The 8,698-nt window shown below is 43.6% G+C and overlaps 1 long non-coding RNA gene across 1 annotated transcript; it reads right to left on the reverse strand.

The window, feature by feature from the left end:
• Positions 1 to 5,437: 5,437 nt before the first annotated feature.
• Positions 5,438 to 6,454, reverse strand: LOC142666041 (uncharacterized). Its single transcript, XR_012851626.1, has 3 exons — positions 5,935 to 6,454; positions 5,744 to 5,849; positions 5,438 to 5,655 (listed from the first exon to the last, which is right to left on the reverse strand). It is a non-coding gene; the product is annotated as an uncharacterized LOC142666041 (long non-coding RNA).
• Between the last annotated feature and the right edge of the window lie 2,244 nt (positions 6,455 to 8,698).

An 8,698-nucleotide genomic window follows, 5' to 3' on the forward strand; every position in this document is an offset into this window, starting at 1 on the left:
GAATATTCATTTCTGGCCTCCGACCTTGACTCGTCAGATGGTGAGACTCTGTTTTATTTGTCGACCTCCTCATCCATTGAGATGCCCCAGAACCACCACCGTAGTTGAAATCCCTGAGAGAAGTGACCACGCAACAAGTGACTGGCATAGTTCCAAGGGACTGGCGCAGGGCAAATGTGGTGCCTATTTTCAAAAAGGGCTCTAAATCTTCCCCGGGTAATTATAGACCAGTAAGCTTAACATCCATCGTGGGGAAAATGTATGAGGGGCTATTGAGGGACTATATACAGGATTATGTGACAATAAATAGTATTATAAGTGACAGCCAGCACGGTTTTACTAAGGACAGAAGCTGTCAAACCGACCTGATCTGTTTTTATGAAGAGGTAAGCAGAAGCCTAGACAGAGGGGCCGCTGTGGATATAGTGTTTTTGGACTTTGCAAAGGCATTTGACACTGTCCCCCATAGACGTCAAATGGGTAAATTAAGGACTATAGGTTTAGAAAGTATAGTTTGTAATTGGATTGAGAATTGGCTCAAGGACCGTATCCAGAGAGTTGTGGTCAATGATTCCTTCTCTGAATGGTCCCCGGTAATAAGTGGTGACCCCAGGGTTCACTGCTGGGACCACTATTATTCAACTTATTTATTAATGATATAGAAGATGGGATTAATAGCACTATTTCTATTTTTGCAGATAACACCAAGCTATGTAATATACTGTAGTTCAGTCTATGGAAGATGTTCGTGAATTGCAAGCGGATTTAAACAAACTAAGTGTTTGGGCGTCCACTTGTTTAAGTTTAATCTAAATAAATGTAAAGTTATGTATCGGGGTCCCAACAACCCGCAGCATCATATGTCCTAGGGGGAGCTACACTGGGGGAGTCACTTGTTGAGAAGGATCTGGGTGTACTTGTAAATTATAAACTAAATAACAGCACAATGTCAATCAGCTGCTTCAAAGGCCAGCAAAATATTGTCGTGTATTAAAAGAGGAATGGACTCGCGGGACAGGGATGTAATATTACCACTTTACAAAGCATTAGTGAGGCCTCATCTAGAATATGCAGTTCAGTTCTGGGCTCCAGTTCATAGAAAGGATGCCCTGGAGTTAGAAAAAAATACAAAGAAGAGCAACAAAGCTAAGAAGGGGCCTGGAGAATCTAAGTTATGAGGAAAGATTAAAAGAATTAAACCTATTTAGCCTTGAAAAGAGACGACTAAGGGGGGACATGATTAACTTATATAAATATATGAATGGCCCATACAAAAAATATGGTGAAATCCTGTCTGGAGAAAAAAAGGTTCAACCTGCAGAGGCGACCAGTCTTCTTTACTGTGAGAACTGTGAATCTATGGAATAGTCACCGCAGGAGCCGTCACAGCAGGGACAGGAGATGCTGCAAAAAAGGCAAAGATCATTTCCTAGAACAAAAAAATATTAGCTCCTATGTGTAGAAATTTTTACTTCCCTTTTCCCATCCCTTGGTTGAACTTGATGGACATGTGTCTTTTTTCAGCCGTACAAACTATGTAACTATGTAGAAAAAAGGTAGAGGAAACCTCCAGCTCACCTAGAGTATGAACATGCACTGATAACTCCGCATGGATCCTCGTGTCGGCACACGATGGGTGAATAGTAGAAAAAAGAGATGGTTGGATCCAGAGTAGATGTAGGTAAAACGGAAGCTTGTTCCAAGTTTAATTCAATCGAGATTAAAACAGGATCAGAAAAATGATGTCCTGGCGTGTAGGGAGAGGTATCAATGTTGTAGGGAGCCTACGCGTTTCAGACGTCTCCTGCGTCCTTAGTCATGGCTTATGTAACTATGTAAGTGATACCCCCGAGCGAAGTGATCCCATTTGGACGCCCACACCAGACAATTATGAACCCCAAATCCCTGAGTACACGGGCAGCTCAGGGATCAAATTTAATACGGCAGGGCTCAGTGAGATGGACTTCTTCACTGATGACTTTATAGAGCTAATGGTGTCCCAGACAAATTGATATGCCCAACAGTATATTACTAAGAACCCCACATCATTTTATGCCCAATCCCACAGGTGGACCCCTGTAGACGCAGCAGAGTTGGGCAAGTTTTGGGGACTGCTCTTGAACATGGGGCTTCTGAAAAAGCCGTCCATTAGGACCTACTGGAGCACGGACATCTTATCCCACACCCCGATGTACCGCATGACCATGTCCAGGATGCGTTATGAGGCAATACTTCACTTCTTAAATTATACTGATAATGAGCCGTGCCCACCCCGAGATGACCCCATTTTTGACCGTTTATATAAACGGAGACCCCTAGTAGACCATTTCAGTGCCCGGTTTTCCCAAGCATGCACCCCCGAGAAGTGTATTTCTATTGATGAGTCCTTGTGCATTTTAAAGGGAGGCTTCAATTCCGCCAGTACCTGCCGGGTAAGAGGGCAAGGTATGGCGTGAAGATGTATGAGCTGTGTGTGAGGGCATCAGGGTATACCTACAGATTTAGAATATACTAGCTGTTATACCCGGCGTTGCGCGAGACGTTGACTTACGGTATAGATAGAGTAAAAGCTCACTATTTAAATACCTCTCGATATGAATGTAATTGCTAGAGAGTGTAAATAATGTTATTGGAAGCATAAAAGAAATGAAGCAATATATTCATTACAGATAGTGTTGATTTAGGACTGCATGTTTCTATTCCAACGCTTTCTTGTAAACAATGTTTTTTGTCTTTTGATCCGGTGCCAAGATGTAGAGATTCTTTCCAGTGCCGACTATGGAGCAAGCAAAGGAGGCAAACCTTGTTCAATGTCCAATCAAGATGGCATTATAAAATATGTAGGTGCTACGTCGATGTACAGGCCAGACGGGAAATTTCCTGGAATTTCAAGAGGTGATTATCAAGAAACTAATATTTAGGGACCAGGAAGGGGGGGCACCCAGTACTTTCGGAAGCGAGGCCACACGCATCGTACCAGGGCAACACTTTCCAGGAGAAGTTCCCCAAATTGGCAAGAAGGGAAAAAGTCAAAAGAGGTGCAAAGTCTGTTATAAGAGGGGGATAAGGAGGACACAATATATCAATGTGACACGTGTCCCGAAAAACCAGGGCTCTGTATGAAAGAGTGTGTTAAAATTTATCATCCATCCCTTGATTTTTAATTTCCCCTGACGCACTCCGCACATCTTATCCCCCTCATCTTTCCCTTCTGAGCCCTGCTGTGTGCCCATCCAGCTGATAACAGCCGCATGTAGGGTATTGCTGTACCCGGGAGAACCCACATTACAGTTTATGGGGTGTATATCTCCGGTGGCACATGCTGGGCACATTATATCGGACACTGACATGGCCTATATGTATAGAAAATTGCAAGTCTCACTCTGCACCATCTGCTGCACATTATCTTTTAGACAGTACCTGTGGGGTCAAAATCCTCACTACACCTCTAGATGAATGTCTTAAGGTGTAGATTTTAAAACGGGGTCACTTTTCAGGGGTTTCAACTGTACTGGTACCTCAGGGGTTCTGCATACATGACTTCACACCAGAAAATCCCCAGTAGGCCAAATGGTGCTCCTTTCCTTCTGAGCCACCCCATGGGCCCAAACTGCAGTTTATCACCACAAATGGGGTATTGCTGCATTTAGGACAAATTGGGCAACAAAATGGGGTATGTTGTTCCCTGTGAAAATAAGAAATTGTGGTAGAAAATGACATCTTATTGAAACAAATGTCATTTTTTTAATTTCACAGCCCAATTCAAATACGTGCTGTGAAAAAACTGTGGGGTCAAAATGGTAACAACAACTATAAATGAATTCCTTGAGGGGTGTAGTTTCTGAAATGGGGTCACTTTTGGGGGATTCCTACTGTTTTGGCACCTCAACACCTCTTCAAACCTGGCATGCTGCCTAAAATATATTCTAATAAAAAAAAGGTCTCAAAATGTACTAGGTGCTTCTTTGCTTCTGGGGCTTGTGTTTTAGTCCACGAGCGCACTAGAGACACATGTGGGACATTTCTAAAAACTGCAGAATCTGGACAATACATATTTAGTAGTGTTTCTCTGGTAAAACCTTCCGTGTTACAGAAAAAAATTAACAAAATTGAAATTCAGCAAGAAAAATGAAATTTGCAATTTCACCTCCACTTTGCTTTAATGCCTGTTAAATGCCTGAAGGGTTAAATAAACGTTCTAAATGCTGTTTTGAATACTTTCAGGGGTCTAGTTTTCAAAATGGGGTGTTTTATGGGGGTTTCTAATACATAGGCCCCTCAAAGCCACTTCAGAACTGAACAGGTACCTTAAAAAAAGGCTTTTGACATTTTCTTAAAAATATGAGAAATTGCTGTTTATGTTCTAAGCCTTGTAACATCCAAGAAAAATAAAAGAACGTTCAAAAAACGATGCCAATCTAAAGTAGACATATGGGAAATGTGAACTAGTAACTATTTTGGGGGGTATAACCATCTGCCTTACGAGCATGTCAATTTAAATTTAGAAAAATTCTATTTTTTTCACATTTTCTCAAAATTTTGCTATTTTTTTAAAATGTTCTCTTTATTTTGCTATTTTTCACCAATAAACACTGAATATATCGACCAAATTTTACCACTAACATAAAGCCCAATGTGTCACGAGAAAACAATCTCAGAATCGCTTGGATAGGTTTAAGCATTCCGACGTTATTACCACATAAAATGAAATATGTCAGATTTGAAAAATGGGCTCTGAGCCTTAAGGTCAAAACAAGGCTGCATCCTTAAGGGGTTAATAAAATGTACCATTAAAAAAAACCTTAAAAAAATACAGACCCCTAGACCATAGACCTCTCCAGATCTGCAGATAATCTGTCCCCTACCTACTGACAGATACAGTGATATATTCTGCAGATCATTACACCACTGACCTCTCTCGAGATCTGCAGAATATTGCTCTGTCCTCTCTACCTACTGACAGATACATAGTGATATATTCTGCAGATCATTACACCACTGACCTCTCTCGAGATCTGCAGAATATTTCTCTGTCCTCTCTACCTCCTGGCAGATACATAGTGATATATTCTGCAGATCATCACACCACTGACCTCTCTAGAGATCTGCAGAATATTGCTCTGTCCTCTCTACCGCATGACAGATACATAGTGATATAGTCTGCAGATTATTACACCACTGACGTCTTTAGATCTGCAGAACATTGCTCTGTCCTCTCTAATGCCTGACAGATACATAGTGTTATATTCTGCAGATCATTACACCACTGACCTCTATAGAGATCTGCAGAACATTGCTCTGTCCTCTCTACCTCGTGACAGATACAGTGATATATTCTGCAGATTATTACACCTATGACTTTTCTACACCCTTATGTTCCCCGTAGAAGAAAGGTTCCCTGGATAAATTCTCCAATATAAAAATGAAAGCACAAAAATGTGTAAAACAAATATATTTATTGTAGAATGTGGTAGAGTTGCTGCGATGTCTTCTGTGGCTCCGGCCCCTTAACAAGCGGTGATTGGTGAGATGAAGAGGGGGAGGGTCCGTCTTCACACGTGGATATGGCCGTCAGTCCACCTTTACACAGCTCAGTCCTGGATCAGAAGAGACCGGGACGTTTTTCATGTTTCTCACATTTTTCATAGTCGAATCCTAGAAAAGAAAAATCCAATAAGCAAAAAACATTCACAAAACCTTCACCACTAGAAGATGAAGACGGAGCAGAGGACGTCAGACTTACCGGATCTCGCTTCTGTTATGCTTGTCACTGCTTCTCAGCACTGGAGGAGTCTTCATGGGAATTTCAGATGGTTTAGGTGGTAAAGGCCACGATGTTGGGGTGACAACTGCAAAATAAAAATCAGAAATTCAGTGCTCAGGCGGCTGTAGAAGAGATGTGAGGGGAGAAGATCATCAGTGGACGGCACTTACCTCACCTAAAGATGGTGAATGGGCCCTAAGTAAAGGATGGAATTAAGATGGCCGCTTTCTCTCCCGGAAGTTTCGGGACCCTGATGGTAAATGGGCCCCAAGCGACAGATGGAATTAAGATGGCCGCTTTCTCTCCCGGGGGTTTGGGGCCCTGATGGTAAATGGGCCCCAAGCGACAGATGGAATTAAAAGGGCCGCTTTCTCTTCCAGGGGTTTGAGGCCCTGATGATAACCGTAGCCCCCGAAAGGTCCTCCATCTCCACATCATCAGGAAATTGGCGTCCGCCAATTTCCATTTTGTCACCCTCATCCTCCACGTCCTCCATATCCACATCATCCGGAAATTGGCGTCCGCCAACCTCCATTTTTTCGTCTTTGTCCTCCACGTCCACCATCTCCACATCATCCGGAAGCCGGCGTCCGCCAACCTCCATTTTCTCTACAGTACTCATCTTGGGAAACGTCTTCACCAACCTCCTCTTCTTACGCGACACCTCCATGATGAGAGCCAGCAAGAGAAACTGACACCGTGGTCAATGTGTGACCCCAATTTATAAACTTTCTGATGTCATAACCGGTTGGCCATTATGTGCAAACGGAACACGTCCAGATTACAGGCCACGCCCCTCATGACATCACGCACAGATTCTTCACATGAAGTGCAGAGAAATAGAATCTGCCCACATTCTGGATGACATCACAATAAGCGTATCCCAGTGAACCGTTACACCCGAGCGGCCATATAAAATGTAATATGGTACAAGAATACAGACTGTAGGGTCACACTACACCCTCTGGGGAGGTTTCTATCACCTCAAAGAATTCCCAAATCAATGTGGTCAATTCCACAGACTTTCTAAAATGTAGAATCGCACCCATAAAACATACAACACAGGCATTTACATACGGGTTCATGGACTCTCACCCAAAATTGCGTTCATGCCAAGGCCAATGGTGTGATATATGACCCCAGAGAAGAATCGCTCAATGTTTTCACAGCTAATGTAATCGCCACATGGGAAACACCCTCCACCATGGGTTATGGGTGCGAAGTGGAGAGGTGTCACATGGTCGCAGCTATGTCATGAGACGTGTCATCATCAAATTTACCAGAATGGGGTCAGATATCAAAAACATGCCCTGGGAGTTGCAGTTTTGCAACAGCTGAAGACTACTGAGGCGCTGAACCATGTCTGAATCCTAGATGAGGACATCACTGGAAGATTCAGTATCGGCAGGGGCCCAAAAGGACCCACCAGCAGAATGTATGAGAGCGTCGCCCTGTCTGCGGCCTCTAAACAATAATATGGCGCAATATACAGCACACAATACTGCACAACATGGGGCACAATACAGCTTCATATCACACACTAATCGCGAATATTGATAGTATACACCTCAAATGCTTGATTAGAGGAGCCTGACTGCAGGTATAACCACTAATCATGAAAATGGGGGTGTCTGATCCCCCACTGTACACATTAGAGACGATAATTAAAAACAAGATAGCTGGCTGCACTTCACTCTCTATTATAGTCTATGGGAGGTATGGATTGAGTGTGCCCCTGTATAGTCTATGGGAGGTATGGAAAGAGCGTGCTCCTGTATAGTCTATGGGAGGTATGGAGTGAGCGTGCTCCTGTATAGTCTATGGGAAGTATGGTGTGAGCGTGCTTCTGTATAGTCTATGGGAGGTATGGCGTGAGCATGCTCCTGTATGGTCTATGGGAGGTATGTAGTGAGCGTGCACCTGTAAAGTCTATGGGAGGTATGGAGTGAGCATGGTCCTGTATGGTCTTTGGGAGGTATGTAGTGAGCATGCTCCTATATAGTCTATGGGAGGTATGTAGTGAGCATGCTCCTGTATAGTCTATGGGCGGTATGGAGTGAGCATGCTCCTGTATGGTGTTTGGGAGGTATGGAGTGATCGTGTTCCTATATAGTCTATGGGAGGTATGTAGTGAGCATGCTCCTGTATGGTGTTTGGGAGGTATGGAGTGAGCGTGTTCCTATATAGTCTATGGGAGGTATGTAGTGAGCATGCTCCTGTATAGTCTATGGGCGGTATGGAGTGAGCATGCTCCTGTATGGTGTTTGGGAGGTATGGAGTGATCGTGTTCCTATATAGTCTATGGGCGGTATGGAGTGAGCATGCTCCTGTATGGTGTTTGGGAGGTATGGAGTGAGCGTGTTCCTATATAGTCTATGGGAGGTATGGAGTGAGTGTGCTCCTATATAGTCCATGGGAGGTATGTAGTGAGCATGCTCCTGTATAGTCTATGGGAGATATGGATTGGGCGTGCTCCTGTATAGTCTTTGGGAGGTATGTAGTGTGCGTGCTCCATGTATTTCATAAGATATCCCAGAATTAGAGCACTAGGGTAAAAAGTAAGACTCCTAAATTAATCAGACCCCAAACCAGACACTAGAAAAAGTACAGACCCTAGCTTAGACCCATGCTATGACCACCGGAGGCCTAACAATGGCCCCCTGGTCTGTTATGTACGGTAGCCTACTAGGCCCTGCCAGAGGCACAATGCCATGTATTATACCAGCGATCAAAATGCTAGACAACACTGAGGACAAGGACAGGCGCGTTTCTTCAATAAGAAGCTGCTTGTCTCTTTATAACATTGTCATATTTAATAGAAACGTCTCCATACTGTCAGGCGGCGCTCATGTTTGTAGACTGGAATTCTCATCTAATCTCAGTAACGTATCTGATCCTGACAGATCTCTGGCGGCCGCTTCCATCCTCAGCGTA

This window comes from Rhinoderma darwinii, chromosome 13, assembly GCF_050947455.1.
Source record: "Rhinoderma darwinii isolate aRhiDar2 chromosome 13, aRhiDar2.hap1, whole genome shotgun sequence".
Lineage (NCBI taxonomy): Eukaryota > Metazoa > Chordata > Amphibia > Anura > Rhinodermatidae > Rhinoderma > Rhinoderma darwinii.